This window comes from Salvia miltiorrhiza, chromosome 3 (assembly GCF_028751815.1).
Source record: "Salvia miltiorrhiza cultivar Shanhuang (shh) chromosome 3, IMPLAD_Smil_shh, whole genome shotgun sequence".
Taxonomy (NCBI): Eukaryota; Viridiplantae; Streptophyta; class Magnoliopsida; order Lamiales; family Lamiaceae; genus Salvia; species Salvia miltiorrhiza.
This window is the reverse complement of record NC_080389.1, coordinates 24,177,650-24,198,812: the sequence shown is the minus strand read 5'-3', so window position 1 is coordinate 24,198,812 and position 21,163 is coordinate 24,177,650. Positions and strand designations below refer to the sequence as shown.

The window sequence follows — 21,163 nt, the reverse complement described above, 5'->3', positions numbered from 1 at the left end:
AACTGAGAACGAGGATAATGGAGTTCACACAAGGAGCGGACGAGCCATTGCATGAAGCATGGGAGAGATATGAAGAACTCATTCGTCAATGCCCTCAACATCAGTTCACCAATGTTATGTTGATGCAGTTCTTCTACGATGGGTTAGTGCAAACTGCCCAATTTATGGTGGATAGCACGGCCGGAGGTAACATAGCTCGGAAGACGGCAACAGAGCTAAAAGAGATTTTCAAGACTTTGGCCGAGAGCTCCCAACAGAAATCAGTCCGTGGGAAGAGAGTTGAGGCCAGCTCTGTAACGCAACAGTTTGAGCTGCAGAAGCAAGTAGCCGATCTTGTGAGACAAGTGGAGCATCTTAAGATAGGTAAGATGGAAACTCCTTCCGTCCCGGCGCAGAATAGCGAGCCTTGTGGTATTTGTGGAGATTTCAGCCATGGAGCTAATGAGTGCCATAGAATGGGAGAGTTTACTGCGGAGGGTGAAGCTGAAGTCTATGCCGCACAAGGATTTCAGAGCTATAATCAAATGCAGAGCAGACCTGGCTTCGTGCAAAACTACAATCAAGGGCAAAACCATAATCAAGGACAGAACTATAATCAAGGGCAGAGTAGACCGCAAAATTATAATCAAGGGCAGAACGTCAATAATGGATGGAGAGGTCAGCAGCCCTGCCCACCGCAACAAAATTTTCCCCAACAATATCCACCGAGGTATCAACAGCAAGGGAATTTTCAACCTTCGCAGCAACACGCTCAGCCCTAGAAGTCATCACTTGAAGATACGTTGCAAGCGTTTATGGAGGTTAGCAAGCAGAGCATGGAGTCTCAGGCTGCCACTATTAAACACCTTGAGACCACCGTAGGGCAACTGTCGGACGCGCTGGACCAGCTACAGCAGCAGCAGAGCCAAACTCATCAAGCGCTAGCTCTGGCGAGGATGCCAGAGCAGATTAGGCTGCCAGCTCTAGCTTGGCAGCCAGAGCAGAGGAAAGAGCCAGCTCTAGCGAGGATGCCAGAGCAGAGGAGAGAGTCAGCTTTGACTCGGCAGCCAGAGCAGAGGAAAAGGACGCCAGAGCAGAGGAGAATACCAGAGTTGATAAGGCCAGAGCAGAAACTTCATAAATCCAATACGCCTTATCAACCACCGAAGCCCAGCCCACCTCTGCCACCATCAAGTGTTGATCCAACCCAACCATTACCAAAGAAAGAAGATCCAGGGAGTTTCATTATTGGTATTGGCTTGGGTCGAGCTGGAGAATTCACGGGCAAGTCAACTTAGAGGTGTTTCTAGTTGAGTCAAATTTTGGCGCCGTTGCCGGGGATGTTAGACTTGGGGGCGGCAGTCAATTTGATGTCGTATGCTATTTTTCAAAAATTGGGCAGGATGAAAGAGGAGCTTAAAAGCACGAAAATAAGACTTCAACTAGCTAATGGGGCATATTGTAGCACTCGTGGTATTTTAAAAGATGTTGAAGTCATGGTGAGAGGAATCACGGTGCTAGCCGATTTCGTGGTGCTCGAGGCAGGGCATGGCATTATAGGAAAGAATGGGCAACTTTTTCTACTTGGTCGGCCTGTTATGGCTACTACCCAAACGCGCATTGATGTGGGTTCTGGAACTTTGAGCATGGCCGGGTTTGGTAGATCGGTAACATTCTCCGTTTTTAATAAAAAGCCTAATATTTCTAGTTCTTCAATGCATATCTGTTCTCTTGTGGAGATTGCTGACCATGAGGACAAAGTAGAAATTTTCAGAGCTAACTGTCTTTCACCAGCTCTACCAAGCGCTCCAGCCCTGACTCTTCCGCCAGCTCTGAAGTTGGACGCCAGAGTAGAAATTCCTCCGCCAGCGCTGACTACTCCAGCTATGCCCATTCCGCCAGCGCTGACTACTCCAGCTCTGCGGCTGGAGGACAGAGCAGAAATTTTACCGCCAGCGCTGACGTGCTCAACTCTGAACAACACATACCAGAATTACGCTAAGGAGAAGCTGATGTGCACCATCCCGGAAGAGGACAAAATTACACAAAATTTTCTTGATAATTTGTAGGATGAGGAGGCCATTGAAGATCAATTTTTGGCCAAGCTTCCACTCGACGTTAATGCCGCTCATGAGGTACCAACTACCGTGAAAGAGGATGCAACCGTTGAGGAAGAACAGGCTGATGTGCTGCCGTGCAAGGATGATACCGTGCTAAGAGTGCAGAGTGCACCACTTTTGGATGAGAAGAAAGAGGAGAGATCTCGACATAGCTCTTGGTTCGAGAGAATGATGAATGCGATGAGCTCTGCTTTCTCATTAAGAGGACCCGCAGCTGAACTGGAGGATGATGTGCTTTCACGAGGACTAATTCAGCTGACGTTTCATAGCGATTTTGGTTAAGGGATCCTCTAAGTCGGGCTGGCGACTCTAACTCTAGCGCTTGGTGGGAGGCAACCCACCGTGGTTTGGTTTTTAGTTTTTGTTTTTCTTGTTCTTTGTTTTCCGTTTTTGTATTGTCTTTCCTAAATTTTGGTTGCTTGCGCGGATACTTTGATGTGGTGTTCATGTTTTGACTTCAGCGCTGCAGTTTCCCTCTGCCATCAGTGCAGCCTCGCCAGCGCGCCTCTGCCATCAGTGCAGCCTCGCCAGCGCGTCTCTGCACTTTTTCCGCGCTGCACCTTTCCACCGCTGCACTTTTCCGCGCTGCACTTCTCCGCGCTGTACTTTTCCGCGCTGCACCTTTCCACCGATGCACTTTTCCGCGCTGCACTTCTCCGCGCTGTACTTTTCCACGCTACACTTCTCCGCGCTGCTCTGCCAGCGCTAATCTGATTCAGCGTGGCCACTCTTCACTCTGCCGCAGACCGCGAATTCCCCTCTTCACCACCTCACACGATGCTTCAGTTTCTCAATGCCGATAATCAGGGACGTATTCTCCACTCTTTTTATTTCTTTTGTGCCCTGAGGACATGGCATGCTTTAAGTGTGGGGGGTGTTTTATTGTGATTATGCTTTCAATTGGGCGAGATTAGTCTTTCTATGCTTAGTTTTTGGTCTCGAATCTTGCTAATTTTTATGAATTTGTGGAAGAGAAGATGGTTTTCGATGAGAATTTAGGGTTTGTGTTTGTTTGGTGGTTATTCTTGTTTTACTCTTGATATATGTTTCTTATTTGTGCGAAGAATTTGAGTTTTGTTGCAACATGATTGTAAGTTAGTAAAACGTGATTTGTCCGGTAGATGCTAGAAGGAGTGTTGTCATTGTGATTGCCTACGATCATATCTTATCTGTGAAAATGTTGGACGAATTGCCAACTTTAAAATTGCCAGCTCTGAAACATCTGGCCTGTTCTGAAATGTGATAGCTCTGAGTCTCTGCTCCTCTAGTCTAACTATGAGCATGGGAAACCACGTGAAAAGACTTTGGATTACATCCAAATGGTTTTTATTTCATGAATTATGGCTCAACTGTCGAAAATCTTAAGCACACAAAGTGTGAAAAATGGTGATATTGATTATAAAGGCGATCACATTAGGGAATTCACTTCTAGCGGAGAATTGGGTCTGATCGAATTGCTTACATTACTCTTTTGTTGCTTCTTAAACTTTGAGTTACTTGCATGATCGAGAGATATGTGTTGATTGTAAAATTTTGAATTCACTTTGAGAACGTTTGGATGGAAATTAGCATTGTTGTAATAAATCTCTTCCTAGGATTCATATGGATTTTGCTTGAGGACAAGCAAAAGGCTAAGTGTGGGGGGGTTGATTTATGCTTAATTGTTCTAATTTTGGGGGTTTGCATGTGCATATTTTAAAGAGAATCTTCTGGAAATTGGTGCGTTTTATGGTCTATTTTATGCTTTGCAGGAGATTTAGGTTTTCGAGATGAAGAGTGCAAATTTTGGAGAGTTTGGGCTAAGAATCGTGTTTTTGTGCATACTTTGGCATTAAGAGAAGCAAAGCCCCGCTTGCCAGAGCAGCGAAATGGGAAGCCAGAGAAATGCCCCAGCGCCAGAGGAATCGAAGCGAGCGCGGAAGCGCCAGAGGAATCAAAGCGAGCGCGGAATCTCATAAATAATTAGGCCCAACCCTCATGGCCCACAATCTCATCTCCTCTCTTAACACATATGCTGATACGATGATACCTCATTTTCTCTCAAAACTCTCTCTCTCTCTTTGAAACTTAACACGCACACACACATCCCAAACCAGACAGCGCCGCCGGCACTCCCTCGTTCCCGGCGAGGAGCGCCGCCTGCGGTCACTCTCCTCCCTCAATCTCTCTCCCATTCTTCCTTCTTTTCTCAAATCTCTGTCTCTCGGTTTCTCACAGAAAACTGTTCAACACACCACAAAATCCATTTCCCCATTTCTCGGCTCTTTCCCTCGGAATCTGCCGCCTCCCTTCTGGAACTCCGGCGAACGACAGATATAAGCCGCGCCGCCCTCACCTCCGGCAACCGCAGCAATGCCACAACCGCCGCCCTCTTTCCCTGCCTAATTCAGCCACCACCGCCCTCTCTCTCTCTCTCTCTCTCTCTTTCTTTTCGGAGTCCGGCAACTGCACAGCCTAGGGCTGCCGCCGTCGATCAAGTTTCCCCCAGACGAACCACAGCAGCTCCTCACCGCAGCCGTCTGTCAACCCACAGCCTGACCTCTGCCCCGACTCAACAGAACACACACACACACCAAGAGTAGTAACTGACTCGAAACCCACACCACAAAACTGAGACTTCCCCACTTTTGTTTTCTCAATTGTAAAAACATTTGATACTTTTGCTTAAACACATAAATGAGAAGATATACAAAGATATATGCATATGTAAAGTTCATTTCTTTATTCAGTCCAGTGGATGGGTTGTTGTGGTGCCTTTGTCTAAAACAAGTCATGAAAAAGGTACATGAAAGTGTAATCCGTAATTTGAAACAACTTAGAATTTGGAGAGTAGAAACCTTGATCGAGAGGGATGCTCAGTTGTTTGTGTGCTGAAATAGGTAAGGGAGATGAGCTTGATGTACATTCTGAAAAAGCTTGCTCCTGAAGTTGAGTTCTTGTAACACCCCGTACTTTTCCTCATGTTGTGAGATAGTGTCTTAACATTATTGGGAGTACTGAGATGTCGAAATACGAGACTACTTTTTTTATGAGCAGATAAGACAGTTTGTCTTTAAATAGAGATATGAGTGGACAAACCAATGATAGAGTTAGAATGATGAGATTTGAGAAATGAGTTGAGATAGAGATGCGGATTGAATTGAGCTGAGATTTTATTTTATTTCCAACTACCGGGAATAGAGTTACCGGATACCGAGTTATCAGAGATTGACTGACCTAGTAAGAAAATAGGAACAATGAGTTGGAAATAGAGTCGAGGAAGAAAGAGTGAGAAAACTTGATAAATAGAGTCGGTCTGAGAGACGTCTAGTTGTTTGTGTCTGCCGACTGCTTTGATGTGATGATATGTGAATTTACGTGACTGATTGATTATGTGATTTTGTTATGTGTGTCATTATGACCAAGTTATTATGATTTTTATTCGAGACTTTAGCACTTGGAATTTTGAATAAGTTTCCAAAGCAAGTGCAGTTTATTTTTACCGAGAAATCGAATGATGCCGGTTTATGAAAATTTTTCCAAGCATAATATTTTTTTTTAATTTATTCTTCCTATGAGGAATATTATAATTGAGTGAGTGCACTAATATTAGTGCTATAATTATTTTATTTGATCACATGAATAATTATACTATGGTACTTTATTAATGAGTAACATTTCCATAGTTATTGTGATTATTAATTGATCACCCTTCTCACATTTTTCTTTAATTTCCCTACCATGTGACTAAATACCACAAATTGCCAAGTGTATTAATTGAGAGAGTGTAGAGATTAGTGAGAGAGTGTAGAGATTAGAGAGAGAAAGATCAAGGCAATTAATGCCCAATATTCACTAAGATTACAAATCTTTCATAAGATTTCCAAATCCATTTCATATCTTGCAAATTTCTCTCTCTCCTTTCCTCCCTAACTTTCGACCACCACCTCTCTCCCTTCTCTCTCACATTTCCACCATTGTCAACCATAGATGTGACCTCCGAAGCTTCACAAAACTATGCCAAACACATAAATCACAATCAAAATCTTACCTAAACACCTCCTATCAACTTGAATCCAAGGAGAACCTTGAAGATTGGCTTCAAGACTAGAGAGAGAAAGTTTGATATTTGGTGTAAACTTGGGTAAGTGATCTCTATATTCATATATTAGACTTGTATGAGATTGTATGTGAATATTCTTGAGAGTTTGAAGCAAGAAAATCACCCCCTTCATTTTTTTAAAATTTTCGATCAAATGGGTCTTCAACCCTTCAAAAAATTTTCTTCTTCTTTCCTTGAATTGGGGTGAGAAAAGTGATCTATGTGATGTTTGGTGATGATTGATGTGTGTTTTGAAAAGCTATGCTTTGAGATGTAAAAATCGGATGAGTTTAGTTTACCCAAAATTGGGAACTTTTGAGTTGATGATTTAAATGATGAATTGATGATGTATATGAGTCCATGAGATGTATATGATGATGATTGATGGAGTAAATTGAGTATATGATGTCAATTGATGATTTTGATATGAGTTAGTTTACTAAAATTAGGGATATTTGTATCTATGCTCTAATTTGTAAATTGATGGAGTATATGTGAGTTTAAAATGAATCCTTAGAAGCCGAGAATACCTAGGGATTAAGTTTTAATGGGTAAATAGACGTTGAGTAAGAAGTTATAGTTAAGATGAGTTTGGATTTAGAGATTGAGTTTCTGACTAAGGTTTGTTGTATCACATGAACCTTCGATGACGATGACGATGTGATGATGACATATGAAGGCCCGAGCGAGACGAAGAAGTAAGTTGCCTGATTTCTTTCCAGGATTAGCAAAGGACTTCAGGTGGGCAATATTTTGAGTATACGTATATCATTCGAGCTTTCTGAAATGATTTAATGATGTTATGAGCTTATCAAATGATTTGAGATAAATGATGTTTGAGAACTGTTTGACTTGCCAATTTTTGATGTTGAGCTTGTATGTTACCCTCTACTGATGAGATGAGACGAATTCGGTCCTGCCACAAGCGGGATTTTGTGCACAGAGGTGACTGCGAGCCGTCTTCGGGTCGGCCGGTCACGGTACTTGAGAGGGAGGCCTACTTCTCAGTACCTTTGATGATGATAAGTTGTAGATGTGGTACATACATGATGAGTACTTTGATAGCGCTATCGTTTCTTTATGATATCATGATTATGAAAACTGCATGCACAGATTCATTTATGCTAACTTTTTTTCTGTGTGTTGCTGAGATGTGACAAGTTTCAAACCTATAGCTCTAAGAGCACCTTTCTTGTTTTTCGGCGTTTGCCCACTAAGTATTATGTACTCACGCCCTGCATGTATTTCTAAATATGCAGACTAAGCGAGGAGCGAGATTGGTCTGGTGCTGGTGGGGAATTGCTGAAGGATGTATTTACTTTATCGTATTTCCATTTTGACGATAAAGTCTTGATGATTGATATACTTTGATTTTCTTTTGAATTTAAGCAATGTACTCACGGTTATATGTCTTCATACATATAATCGGTTCGCCTTTTGCTGCGATACTCTGCATATTATGATTCCTTACGAAAAATGAGCGATACCTGTTTTGTTTTTGTTCGTGAAATTCCTGATAATTAAAAAGTTATAACGACATTGACGATTTTACCCTTGGGTTCATTTATGATGATTTCCTTAACACCTTTTGATGCGAGCTTCCGCTTGATGTTCGACCTATTCTTCTTATCTTTTATTCTTTTAAAAATAGTCGTATCGATACTCGTGCCTCACTATCACTAGTGTCGGGAATCGGGCTGCGACAGGGTGGTATCAGAGCAGGTCATCTGCTCTGAGTCTATTGCTTGACTGAGTTGAACCTTTGATTGCTTTTACTCCTTTAAAATTGAGTACTAGCCTAATTTGAATTCTTATGCTAATTTGAGAGAGTCAGTTCAAAACAGAACCCCAGCACCCCATCTCCTCCAGCTTAACGAGGTAAGAGGTTGATGTTGTTTCTAGTTGCTTTCCTGTTGAGAGCTGAGTTTGATTCACTAATGAGTCATGTATTGTTTTAATGACGAAATTGTTTAAGATGATGAATTCTGATACGAGGCAGTTGATGTGGAATACGAGGGGAGATGTTGAGGCTAGTATAGCCGATGCCCTACCGTACCAAACGAGGATGAAGTCGAGAAGAGGCAGCGATACAGAGACGATATAGTGAGGTGATGCGTCGTTGGTTCAGATCTACTGGACTGAGAGAGGGCGATACTCTTGGAGAGCTTCTAGCGCATTACCACCGTTGTTGGTTGAAGGCTAGTATCCACGGGATAGATGAGGCTGAGGCTATTACTCACCTGATTCCACAGCTGCCACCCGAGTGGCAAGACTGGGCGGCTTCGCTGGTGCCGCAGTATATCAGGAGGACTGAGTTCGGGCGGTTTGTGAGCGCCGATTTTCGTGGTTTCATCGCGACGTTGAGCCACCGCTACCTTGCTTATGGCGAGCCACCTTCACCGCCGTATGGAGAGTCTGAGGGACCAGCCCAGAGAAGGGAGCTTGTTGTTGTGCCCCCACTTCCCGAGGAGCCGTTTCCGATTGCCCCTCTACCCCCAGCTGATCCGATTCCAGTTTCTTTTGAGCTGGATGTTTCAGAGCCGATGGTCTTCGAGGCGTACTCTCCAGTGGTAGAGCATGACCCGTTTGCGTTTCTACCCCTTATTCCTTTTCCCAGCGCTGAGTTACCGCCTTGGGATTTGACACTGGCGACGGCACCTTTGCCATTGCCACCTGTTGAGTCGGCGCAGCCGATTGTTTCTATTGAGCCTCAGATATAGTATGTGCCCTTTGATCCTTATCCGAGGGTTGCCCCGTTGCCTGAGCCGGGCACTTTGGCTTTTCAGACGTATATACACTCGATTTTATATCCACCGTCCCGAGACGCCCAGGAGGGAAGGTCTCGGCCAGTACACCTGGACAGTGAGGAGGAGGACCCGGATGAGGAAACTCCAGAGATGACGGTCGGCCACGGACGGACCCAGCCATTATAGCGTCATATTACTGCCGACGGAGTCGAGACATGGGTACCTGTTCCCGAGGTGCCGATTTATGGTCCTATGATGGACACCGACGTCGAGGATGAGCCGAGCGATGATAGTGTCTACCGACTGATCGACGAGTACGAGAGTCAAGAGTCGGAGCCGAGCGAGGAGACGGAGCCGAGTGAGGAAATGGAAGTTGACGATGCGACGAGCAGGATTTCAGGAGATGACGACTAGCGATCACGTGTATCTAGTAGACGCGAACATATGTATAGATGCATATATGATATATGTATATATATAGGTAGAGAGGCATAGTATATTGTGTACGTACAGATAGTATATATCTATAGGTGCTTAGTACCTATGATGCTTGTATAGCTAGAGCATCATTTTAGTGTTAGGACCTTTGTACATAGGATCCTACTTTTGTAAAAGACCTCGAGTGAGAGGCAATTTTCCCTATATATATATTTACAGAGATGTTGATGATTAGTGAGTTTCACTATCTTTATCAGAGCTTTGAGAATGATGATGATGTTGATGCATGATGATAAATGAGAAATAGAGATTGATGAGAATTATGAACGGTGATAGACGAGAAATAGAGTAGACAAGAATTTTGAGAATTTTGAGATCACAAATGAGATATAGAAGTGAGAAAAAGAGAATTTGTATTTTGTAACGACGAACGGTTAGTTTAGAAGTCGATAGTTATATAACTCTTTTTCCTTTATAGTATACCTCCGAGAAGAAGAGGGAACCGAAGGAACATAAACCGAGAAGAAGATGAAGAAGAGGAGCAGAGAAACCAACTGTTGAGATAATACGACGAGAGTTAGAGATTTCATCGCGATTTATAGACACGACCCTAATAGGACGAATGTATAATGGAGACCTCATGGGATGCATAGATACTATTGACCAATTGTACTTCGCAATAGAGGTACTTTCACCGGGACCGCGCGTATTATCGCTAGAGTAGTCATGAGAGTAGACTTATTGAGTCCCTATCCCGCTTGGTCGTATTTAAATTTTTCTGCATCCATTTGAACTCCAACAGGAGATGAACTATTTGCTATTGAGAAAATTTTTCCAGATCCACTGTGTTTGAGCCTGAGCCGTTTGTGTTGGAAATCCTTACCCCTTGCTTTAACAGTGGACAATTTATTCATTTTCCACTTAGTGGATTGTTTCTACCTCCAGTATTGATTTACTTCTATCATATCATATCTCAGTTTTTATTCTAGATTCTGTTCTAGCTTTTGACCTTACCTTGATTGTAACTTCTTCATTATCCTTGAAATAGCACTGGCTATTATGGAATCATTCCATTACTTGAGCTCGTCTTGTTCAAGATCAGGCATTTCTATTCATCACATCCTATTACCCTACCACATCCGACAAGAGTTAGGAATGTCTAGGTAACTAGGATGGTATAACAAGAAGAATGTTTGGAAGAAACACGATTTATGGGAGCAGCTGTAGAATATAATTATTACGGGACGAGCACGACTGTTTGATTATGGATTTTCTTATATTAGCCAAGTCTGTAGAAAGCTAACCATTTCGAGGATGAGAAGAAGTGATGCTAAGCCAGAATAGACTATAGCAGATTCAAGAAGATCGAGATGATGGGTTAGAGCAGATAATGTTTTCCACGATAGCAGACTGGGATGATGATTAGTATAGAAGTAGCATCGTCGTAATAATAGGGGATGTTTTATTTTCGTTATGCCCCGCAATTAGTAAGAGTTCTCGAAAGAGAAAATTTTCTTATATGTCTATATGACGATGACCAGAGAGTCTCTATGCTTGAGTAGAGTTTTGAGCTGATGTTGCGATGATAGACATGAGATATGTCTTTGACGATGAGTTATGAGAATTAGTTCTAAGGTTGTTATATGTTCCCTTAGACTTTTGTCGAGAAAGAGAAACCGAATAAAGAAAGAAATAGAGTTGATGATATGAGATAAGGCAATAAAACCGTAGCTGAATGCGATCGGCAGTTTCGCGACTTGGTTCGGTATGCCACATATCGAGAAGAGATGAACGAGAAGATGTCAGAATTGTTTCGATCAGGTTTGAGATAAGAGGTACGAGACGATTTAACGAGTCAGAGTGCGGTAATGTGTACTGAAGTATTAAATAGAGCATTTGATATAGAACTGGCAAAGCAGCCAGAGAACGTGATTTGAACTTCAGCACCCCAAACGAGTTGGAGCACTCCAACGTGCAATCCACCTTTTTCTGGACGAGAGCAAGAAGGAAAGAGAAAATGGGATGACCGAAGTCAAGATCCCAAGAAGCCGTGGCAGAGTCAGAATGCGCCACCGCGATATCAGAACTGAGACAAACGGCCTTATGTTGGCCCAACTGCCGCAGAAGCAGTAAACTTTCAAGGACCGCAAGGGTTATCGACTTGTCGAAGAGCAATAAATTACGTCTGAGAGAATGCAAGATGAGACAGAATAGCTGTTACACCTGCGGAAGGGTCGGGCACTACTCGAACCAGTGTCCGAATCGTCAGCAAAGTGGAAGCGGAGGACGACCGAGTCAGTTTCGGCCACAACTCAAAGCAATGGAGGGAATCCTATCGCTACCGCCACTTCTACCACAGCAACAACAGCCAGCCTATCGACCACATCAGTCAAGAAGGCAACCACCAGCCCCGCAGGCGAATCAACCGCATCATCAGAGACTGTTCGCGCTTGAGTAGAAAGCACCAGACAAGAATAGAGGAAATTTGTCAGATATAGGCGAGTTAAATGATGTGCCCATAGTATTTTTGTTCGAAACCGTATGTAGAGCCTGCTCCACAACCTCTACAGAGTAGCCACACTTATAGGCAGAATTACTACGGTTTCATCTGTGTACCCCAACTTAGAATTCGAGTTAAGATCGACTAAGCTCGACGCTAAAAATCTGAGACTGATGCATAGGTGGCACTTGGGCATAAATTTTGGGGAATGGATTGGTTAGATGAAAACCATGCGTAGATACAATGCAAGGAGGGACGAATATCTTTTCAGCCACCTGGCTAAGAACCTACTTCCTTCATTGGTATTGAGAGTAAATGGAAGAAGACGCCGATCATCTCGGCACTGCAAGCAAGAAATCTCTTGCGAAGAAAAGATACAACCGCGTACGTTGTATACCTGAACCAGAGAGACGAATCCAAGGCAAATGTTGATGACGTACCAGATGTGCAAGAGTATAAAGACGTTTTTCCCTGAGACTTTACCAGGATTACCCCAGATCGACAACTCAAGTTTACGATCGATTTAGAGCCGGGCGCAGCACCGACGTCGAAAGCGCCATACAGAATGGCCCCCGCTGAGTTGCAAGAGTTGAAGCTGCAACTACAAGAACTTCTAGATATGGGTTTCATTCGACCCAGTGTTTTCCCGTGGGGAGCACCAGTTCTTTTTGTCAAAAAGAAGGATGGAAGCTTGAGGCGGTGTATCGATAATTGAGAGTTGAACAAAGTGACGTTAAAGAATAAGTATCCGTCACCCTGAATCGATGATCTGTTCGATCAACTACAAGGAGCGAGCACTTTTTCAAAGTTTGACTTGAAAACGGGATACCATCAGCTGAAAATACGATCGGAAGATATTTCCGAAGACGGCATCGCGTATGCAATATGGCATTACTATAAACTCAAAGATGTTTGGAGGAAATGCCTTCCGATTGACGAATGCTCCGGCAGTATTCATGGATCTCATGAATCGCATTTTTCACGAATACTTAGACAAGTTCGTGATAGTCTTTATAGACGATATCCAGATTTACTCGAAGAATAAACGAGAACACGAAGAGCATTTGAGGATTGCGTTAGAGAGATTTCGAGCTGAAAAGCTTTATGCGAAGCTAGTAAATGCGAGTTTTGGCTTGAAGAAATCAATTTTCTCAGCCATGTTGTTTCCGCAAGAGGAATTGACGTAGACCCAGCGAAAGTTCAAGCGGTACAGGAGTGGAGATCGCCAACCACACCGCACGAGATTTGCAGTTTTCTGGGATTAGCAGGGTATTATCGACGTTTTATTGAAGGCTTTTCAAAAATCGCTAAGCCATTGACGCACCTGCTAAAGAAAGAAGTCAAGTTTGTCTGGAGGGACGAATGCGAGCGAAATTTTCAAGAGCTGAAAAAGAGGCTCACTATAGCCCCTGTGTTATCTGTTCTGAAAGCAGATAAAGAGTATGCAGTTTATACTGATGCATCGAAAAATGGTCTAGGATGGGTACTGATGCAAGAGGAAGAGTTATAGCGTATGCTTCGCGACAATTGAGACCACACGAGATGAGTTATCTAACGCATGATTTAGAATTAGCAGCCGTAGTGCATGCTTTGAAGACCTGGAGACACCATTTCTATGGAGCACGGTGTGAGATATACACCGACCATAAAAGTCTCAAATAATTCTTTGAGCAAAAAGATCTGAACGTGCGACAACGAAGATGGCTAGAGTTTGTGAAGGATTACGATTGTGAAATAAATTATCACCCTGAAGAGGCTAACGTTGTAGCTGACGCGTTAAGCAGAAAGAATCAGGGAGAGTAGGGATTTCTCCTTACTCGAGAAGAGAACCTGATCAAGGAATTAGAGAAGATGAATTAGAAGGTAGTGATACCACCACAAACGACAGAAATAGTAATTTCTGCACTGAACGTTACACTTGACTCACGATTGAGAATAGCCACAGCTCAGAGAGAGAGTATGAGAAGATGGAAAGGTTGCGAATAAAGATTCGAACCGAGAGAGTAGAGAATTACCAAAAAGGAGGCAGATAATGCCATTTTGTTTAAGGAAAGAGACTGTGTGTGCCTGATATAGAAGAGCTGAAGAATGAAATTTCGAGCGAAGCTCATGATACCCCTTACACCGCACCTGCGGAAAGTATAAAGATGTGCCAAGACTGAAACGACGCTTTGATAGGGGAATAAGAAGCGAGAGATGGCATCTTTCGTAGAAAGATGTTTGACGTGTTAACACGTGAAGGCGCCACTTTGGCAACCTTATACAATTACACCTATTAGAAACTTCCACAATAGAAGTGGGACCACATAGCCATGAAATGTGGCATTGATTAGCAAAATCGAGAGAAGAAAATCAAACAGTTGAGTAATCACTGATAGATTATTTTGACGTTAGAAACGATGTTTGTATGAGTTTTTCCCTATCTCGGGGAGCATGTTATTTTCGAGTTAACAAGAACTCAAATCGAGATATATATATAGGACCTTATGATGTATTAGATTAAGTAGGCCATGTGGCCTATAAACTAGCGTTGCCTCCGAGCTTCGCGAACGTCCATGACGTTTTCCATGTTTCTCAAATGAGAAAGTACGTGTTTGATCCAAACCACGTCATCCATCAAGAAGAAGTATCCCTAGAACAAGATTTGAGCTATGAAGAGAGACCTGATGCTATGCTGGACCGGAAGATCCAACATTTGAGGAACAAGTCGATTCCTTTGGTGAAAATCCAATGGAGACATCACGGTCAAGAAGAATCAACATGGGAACTTGAAGAGAAGATGAAAGAGAAGTACCCAGAGCTTTTACCCGAAGGTGAATAACTCAAATTTCGGGACGAATTTTTTTTTAAGGGGGGTAGGATGTAACACCCCGTACTTTTCCTCATGTTGTGAGATAGTGTCTTAACACTATTGGGAGTACTGAGATGTCGAAATACGAGACTACTTTTTTTATGAGCAGATAAGACAGTTTGTCTTTAAATAGAGATATGAGTGGACAAACCAATGATAGAGTTAGAATGATGAGATTTGAGAAATGAGTTGAGATAGAGATGCGGATTGAATTGAGCTGAGATTTTATTTTATTTCCAACTACCGGGAATAGAGTTACCGGATACCGAGTTATCAGAGATTGACTGACCTATTAAGAAAATAGGAACAATGAGTTGGAAATAGAGTCGAGGAAGAAAGAGTGAGAAAACTTGATAAATAGAGTCGGTCTGAGAGACGTCTAGTTGTTTGTGTCTGCCGACTGCTTTGATGTGATGATATGTGAATTTACGTGACTGATTGATTATGTGATTTTGTTATGTGTGTCATTATGACCAAGTTATTATGATTTTTATTCGAGACTTTAGCACTTGGAATTTTGAATAAGTTTCCAAAGCAAGTGCAGTTTATTTTTACCGAGAAATCGAATGATGCCGGTTTATGAAAATTTTTCCAAGCATAATATTTTTTTTTTAATTATTCTTCCTATGAGGAATATTATAATTGAGTGAGTGCACTAATATTAGTGCTATAATTATTTTATTTGATCACATGAATAATTATACTATGGTACTTTATTAATGAGTAGCATTTCCATAGTTATTGTGATTATTAATTGATCACCCTTCTCACATTTTTCTTTAATTTCCCTACCATGTGACTAAATACCACAAATTGCCAAGTGTATTAATTGAGAGAGTGTAGAGATTAGAGAGAGAAAGATCAAGGCAATTAATGCCCAATATTCACTAAGATTACAAATCTTTCATAAGATTTCCAAATCCATTTCATATCTTGCAAATTTCTCTCTCTCCTTTCCTCCCTAACTTTCGACCACCGCCTCTCTCCCTTCTCTCTCGCATTTCCACCATTGTCAACCATAGATGAGACCTCCGAAGCTTCACAAAACTATGCCAAACACATAAATCACCATCAAAATCTTACCTAAACACCTCCTATCAACTTGAATCCAAGGAGATCCTTGAAGATTGGCTTCAAGACTAGAGAGAGAAAGTTTGATATTTGGTGTAAACTTGGGTAAGTGATCTCTATATTCATAGATTAGACTTGTATGAGATTGTATGTGAGTATTCTTGAGAGTTTGAAGCAAGAAAATCACCCCCTTCATTTTTCTAAATTTTCGATCAAATGGGTCTTCAACCCTTCAAAAAATTTTCTTCTTCTTTCCTTGAATTGGGGTGAGAAAAGTGATCTATGTGATGTTTGGTGATGATTGATGTGTGTTTTGAAAAGCTATGCTTTGAGATGTAAAAATCGGATGAGTTTAGTTTACCCAAAATTGGGAACTTTTGAGTTGATGATTTAAATGATGAATTGATGATGTATATGAGTCCATGAGATGTATATGATGATGATTGATGGAGTAAATTGAGTATATGATGTCAATTGATGATTTTGATATGAGTTAGTTTACTAAAATTAGGTATATGTGTATCTATGCTCTAATTTGTAAATTGATGGAGTATATGTGAGTTTAAATGATTAAAATTGATAGATATATTATGAGATTAAAGATCCATGTGTGTTTATAAAATTTCAAAGAGTTTAGTTTAATAAAAAATAGGACTTTCTTGTCTATGTATCTATTAAGTGATTTGACTTATGATATATGAAATTGAGCATGATATTAGTGTTTTAATATGTTTGATTAAGTCTATTGTAAGTTAAGTAAAATTTGGACTTAGTTTAGTTTGAATGAGTTTTTGAGTTTTCATATTTGGAGAAGTCAATGAATGATAAAATGAGGTCTAATTGATTTATGATCTTTATGTGAACGTTTGTCATGCTTTTGTTAAGAGTTTGCGTTGATACATGAGTTATCATTAGAGTTTAGTTTGCATGATAAAAAGGGGATTTATATGTGTAAAATGAGTTATATGATGTATGAGGTCATTAATGAGTGTTTGGGTAATTTTGAGCATGAGAATGAAAAGAGAATTGAATTGATGCGTTCGTAGAAACGTTTCCCTTGAGACTTGAGTTAAGATGTAAAAGAGGAGAGTTAATTTGAGTATGATGATTATTGTGTTGTACTTGAATGTTTTTGAGTGCTATAAGTGCTTAAAATGAGCTTTGATTAAGTGTTTTTGATACCCAAACGCCATGAAAATTTTATGGTAAGTATATTTGAGAGTCTTGAGAATACCGATAAAATTTCAAGTCATTTGGACTTCGTTTACTATTTTTATAAAATGTAAAACTAAAACTGCTACGTTCTACCGAATTGTTCGGTGAGTAGCCAATAGAGTCATCTTTTCCAGTAGCTTTCCTTAGCATTATGGAATCAAAATTTTTATGGTTGAGATCTGAGTGTCTTAGCTAAGTACCCACCAAATTTCAGACCTTTTTGACAACGGTTACTATTTTTCAAAAATCAAACTTTTCGGTTGCTAAAAACTGCCGAATATGGTAGACTGTAGTAAAACAGTCATATCTCCTAAAATACTTGGAGTTTTTTATCCTACGTTTTTTTAAATGAAACTAGACTCAAAGAGGTTTCTTTTGGTATAAGTTAAGACTCCAGGGAGTTCTGTAAAGAGTCTGGTGAGGTTCTAAAGTTGAGTCAGTGCAGAGTGAAGTTTGTTTTTGACTTGTCTATGTGTGTTTTTCATATGCTTAAGTGTTTATACTTGTTTATGTGCTTGATTGCTATGAGTTTGAGCCGAGTTGAGAGTTAAGTTGATAATAGGACGTGTGAATCCTTAGAAGCCGAGAATACCTAGGGATTGAGTTTTAATGGGTAAATAGACGTTGAGTAAGAAGTTATAGTTAAGATGAGTTTGGATTTAGAGATTGAGTTTCTCACTAAGGTTTGTTTTATCACATGAACCTTCGATGACGATGACGATGTGATGATGACATATGAAGGCCCGAGCGAGACGAAGAGGTAAGTTGCCTGATTTCTTTCCAGGATTAGCAAAGGACTTCAGGTGGGCAATATTTTGAGTATACGTATATCATTCGAGCTTTCTGAAATGATTTAATGATGTTATGAGCTTATCAAATGATTTGAGATAAATGATGTTTGAGAACTGTTTGAGTTGCCAATTTTTGATGTTGAGCTTGTATGTTACCCTCTACTGATGAGATGAGACGAATTCGGTCCTGCCACAAGCGGGATTTTGTGCACAGAGGTGACTGCGAGCCGTCTTCGGGTCGGCCGGTCACGGTACTTGAGAGGGAGGCCTACTTCTCAGGACCTTTGATGATGATAAGTTGTAGATGTGGTACATACATGATGAGTACTTTGATAGCGCTATCGTTTCTTTATGATATCATGATTATGAAAACTGCATGCACAGATTCATTTACGCTAACTTTTTTTCTGTGTGTTGCTGAGATGTGGCAAGTTTCAAACCTATAGCTCTAAGAGCACCTTTCTTATTTTTCGGCGTTTGCCCACTGAGTATTATGTACTCACGCCCTGCATGTATTTCTAAATATGCAGACTAAGCGAGGAGCGAGATTGGTCTGGTGCTGGTGGGGAATTGCTGAAGGATGTATTTACTTTATCGTATTTCCATTTTGACGATAAAGTCTTGATGATTGATATGCTTTGATTTTCTTTTGAATTTAAGCAATGTACTCACGGTTATATGTCTTCATACATATAATCGGTTCGCCTTTTGCTGCGATACTCTGCATATTATGATTCCTTACGAAAAATGAGCGATACCCGTTTTGTTTTTGTTCGTGAAATTCCTGATAATTAAAAAGTTATAACGACATTGACGATTTTACCCTTGGGTTCATTTATGATGATTTCCTTAACACCTTTTGATGCGAGCTTCCGCTTGATGTTCGACCTATTCTTCTTATCTTTTATTCTTTTAAAAATAGTCGTATCGATACTCGTACCCCACTATCACTAGTGTCGGGAATCGGGCTGCGACAGTTCTCCTTTGTTTTTTTTTTGGAGTGATTTGTGAAGTTATCAAAAGAATTGTGTTGAATGGAGAGATGGAGTCTTGGCTGATGTATAACAATGAATTCGTAGAGGTATGGGGAGTATGTGACTGCCTATGTTCATAGGTGTATGGCTTAAAGTTTAATTGGGGTTGCTTTGAAGTGGTGGTAGTACGTGAGTGATAAGGGGGAAGCATGGTATAAGGTGGTTGATTTGACAATTAAAATCCCTCAGGATTAAATTATCGGGATTGTAATATTTCTTCAGGGTTTGCTAAATGAATAGCTCGTGTAAATGTTAAATGCTCAATTTAAATAAATATGCAATGCATAAGAATTTAAATAAATGAAATTTTATAAAAGTTTTTTTTTGTAAATCATTTGCTGGAATTAAAAATAAATCGTTTCATTTCTCCAGCGTGAATCGTCTCATACTTCTAAGTTCAAAATTTACTCTAAATTTAGCTAGGGAAAAGTGGGGCGTTACACCAACCGCCCAAGGAATCTCATATGCAAGCCACGCGTGTGGACGTTTACACATGAACTCCTCAACCAAACTATTCACCTAGTCATTTAATTTTCATCCATGTTAACTTAACCTTTTGACAAAGGAAATTAATAGGTGGACCTTAACTAGACCATATCATCATCAAGAAGGGACTCCACGGGGAGTTGTACATTGTACTTGATATGATATCTAAGCAATGACCACAATTTGACTTTGACAATTAAATTCTCGAAATTGACATACTCACTCGGACCATGCCGCTTTCAATTTAATTTCTTGGTTATCTTATTTAATTCTATTCTCCAAAGTGCTCGTGAAAATCATACAAGTAAGCCACGCGTGTGGACGTTTACCGCATAACTCCCACTACTTTAATGGATTTAAATATTTTTTATAGAAACCTCATCTGACAAACTTATGAAAGAACAAACATGAAGTAAGCCACGCGTGTGGACGATTACTCACATCGCCAATCACTTTGTCTAGAGACCGCTTGTGGAGGTCTAAAATAATTTTTAAGCACTTTAAAAATTATTAAAACTGCTTAGACTTTTTCTTTCAAAAAGTTTGATTATGCTCAACACATAATCCTAAACATGCTCTTCTAGAACGCAGTAAAACATGCTCGCAGAATTCTAAAACATGCTTAAGAAAATGATAAACCTAGCATGCTTGTCTAAGCGCAGTTAATAAACACATATTAACAAGCAAAGACAGAAACAACATGCAAGGAGCATAATGGATTAACCCCACGACATGCAAAGAACAGAATAAAATGAATAAAATTCTTCGTGACCCATTCGTGGAATCCCAATTCTAATCTATCCCCCATTTCCCCTTCTCCCTCTTTTCCTCTCTCCCTCGGTCTCCCCCTCTGCCGCCGCCACCAGACGGCAGCCAGTCGCCGGAGGCCGGCGACTCTACCTCCCCCTGTCCTCTCCTCAACCTCTCTACCTCTTCCCTCATCTCTTCCTTCACTTGGAGCTCTCTCTCCCCCTCTGCCCCTCTCCTTGCCGCGCCAAGCCGCGGCCGCGCCCCCTTCTCTGGCGACCCATGCCGCCACCTATTCATGCCCGCACCACCACCCCGTCCTTACCTCCTTCTCGCCGACAACAGCAACAGCCACCATCGCCGCCCTCGCGTCGACAGCAGCGCAGCCCAGTCATCTCCTCCCTCTGTCGCGACTGGAAAATCACAGCAGCAGTCAACACGATAGCGCCGCCGCCGCCCCTGCACACGCAGCGGCGTTGATGCTCCGGCGAGCAATCCCTCCCCCAAACTTCATCAATTTTCCTTTTGTCCATCTAGATTTCTAAATCTGAGTTTCTTTCTTGTAAAAATCAGTGAATATGCATTCTATTCCAATTTCTTATGAATTACAAACACTAGATTTAATGATGTGTGTATGTATGATTGGATTTGGAAACAAGATTTCTTGTAGAAAATCTGATTTTGGCAAGAATTGAAAGAAATGATTGATATGTTGAAATAAAATTGCATAAATTTACAAAACAATTAAAATTACCGGTTGATACGTAGTGAAACTGAGAAGGGAACAAAATAGGGATTAAGATGATAGAAGGATGATGGATTGAAATTTAAATAGGGAGTAAGTCGGTTGCTGCCTAAGCATAAAATATGTGGCTGAGAATCTAGGTTGCATAGGTGCGGGGGGCGGGTGCGGGGGCGATACGATTCCAGTGCGGGGATACGAATTTTTCAAAAATGGTAGGGTGCAATTCGTGAAGGATACGTCCGTGTTATATATATATATATATATAACATGGAACATTCAAAGAACTAAATCACAATATAGTTCAAAGTTCAACGATACAATTAAATCAAACAAAAGTTCTTATGTTATCCCATTAGTC

General features: G+C 41.1%; 2 long non-coding RNA genes and 1 other non-coding gene across 3 annotated transcripts; 2 read left to right on the top strand and 1 right to left on the bottom strand.

Moving 5' to 3' along the window:
* On the bottom strand, positions 1-106 carry LOC131019239 (small nucleolar RNA R71). Its single transcript, XR_009100159.1, has one exon. It is a non-coding gene; the product is annotated as a small nucleolar RNA R71 (small nucleolar RNA).
* A 5,812-nt stretch (positions 107-5,918) lies between these two features.
* On the top strand, positions 5,919-7,731 carry LOC131015684 (uncharacterized). Its single transcript, XR_009098654.1, has 3 exons — positions 5,919-6,222; positions 6,860-6,921; positions 7,440-7,731. It is a non-coding gene; the product is annotated as an uncharacterized LOC131015684 (long non-coding RNA).
* Positions 7,732-15,679: 7,948 nt separating this feature from the next.
* LOC131015683 (uncharacterized) lies at positions 15,680-18,615 on the top strand. Its single transcript, XR_009098653.1, has 2 exons — positions 15,680-15,892; positions 17,744-18,615. It is a non-coding gene; the product is annotated as an uncharacterized LOC131015683 (long non-coding RNA).
* Positions 18,616-21,163: the final 2,548 nt, after the last annotated feature.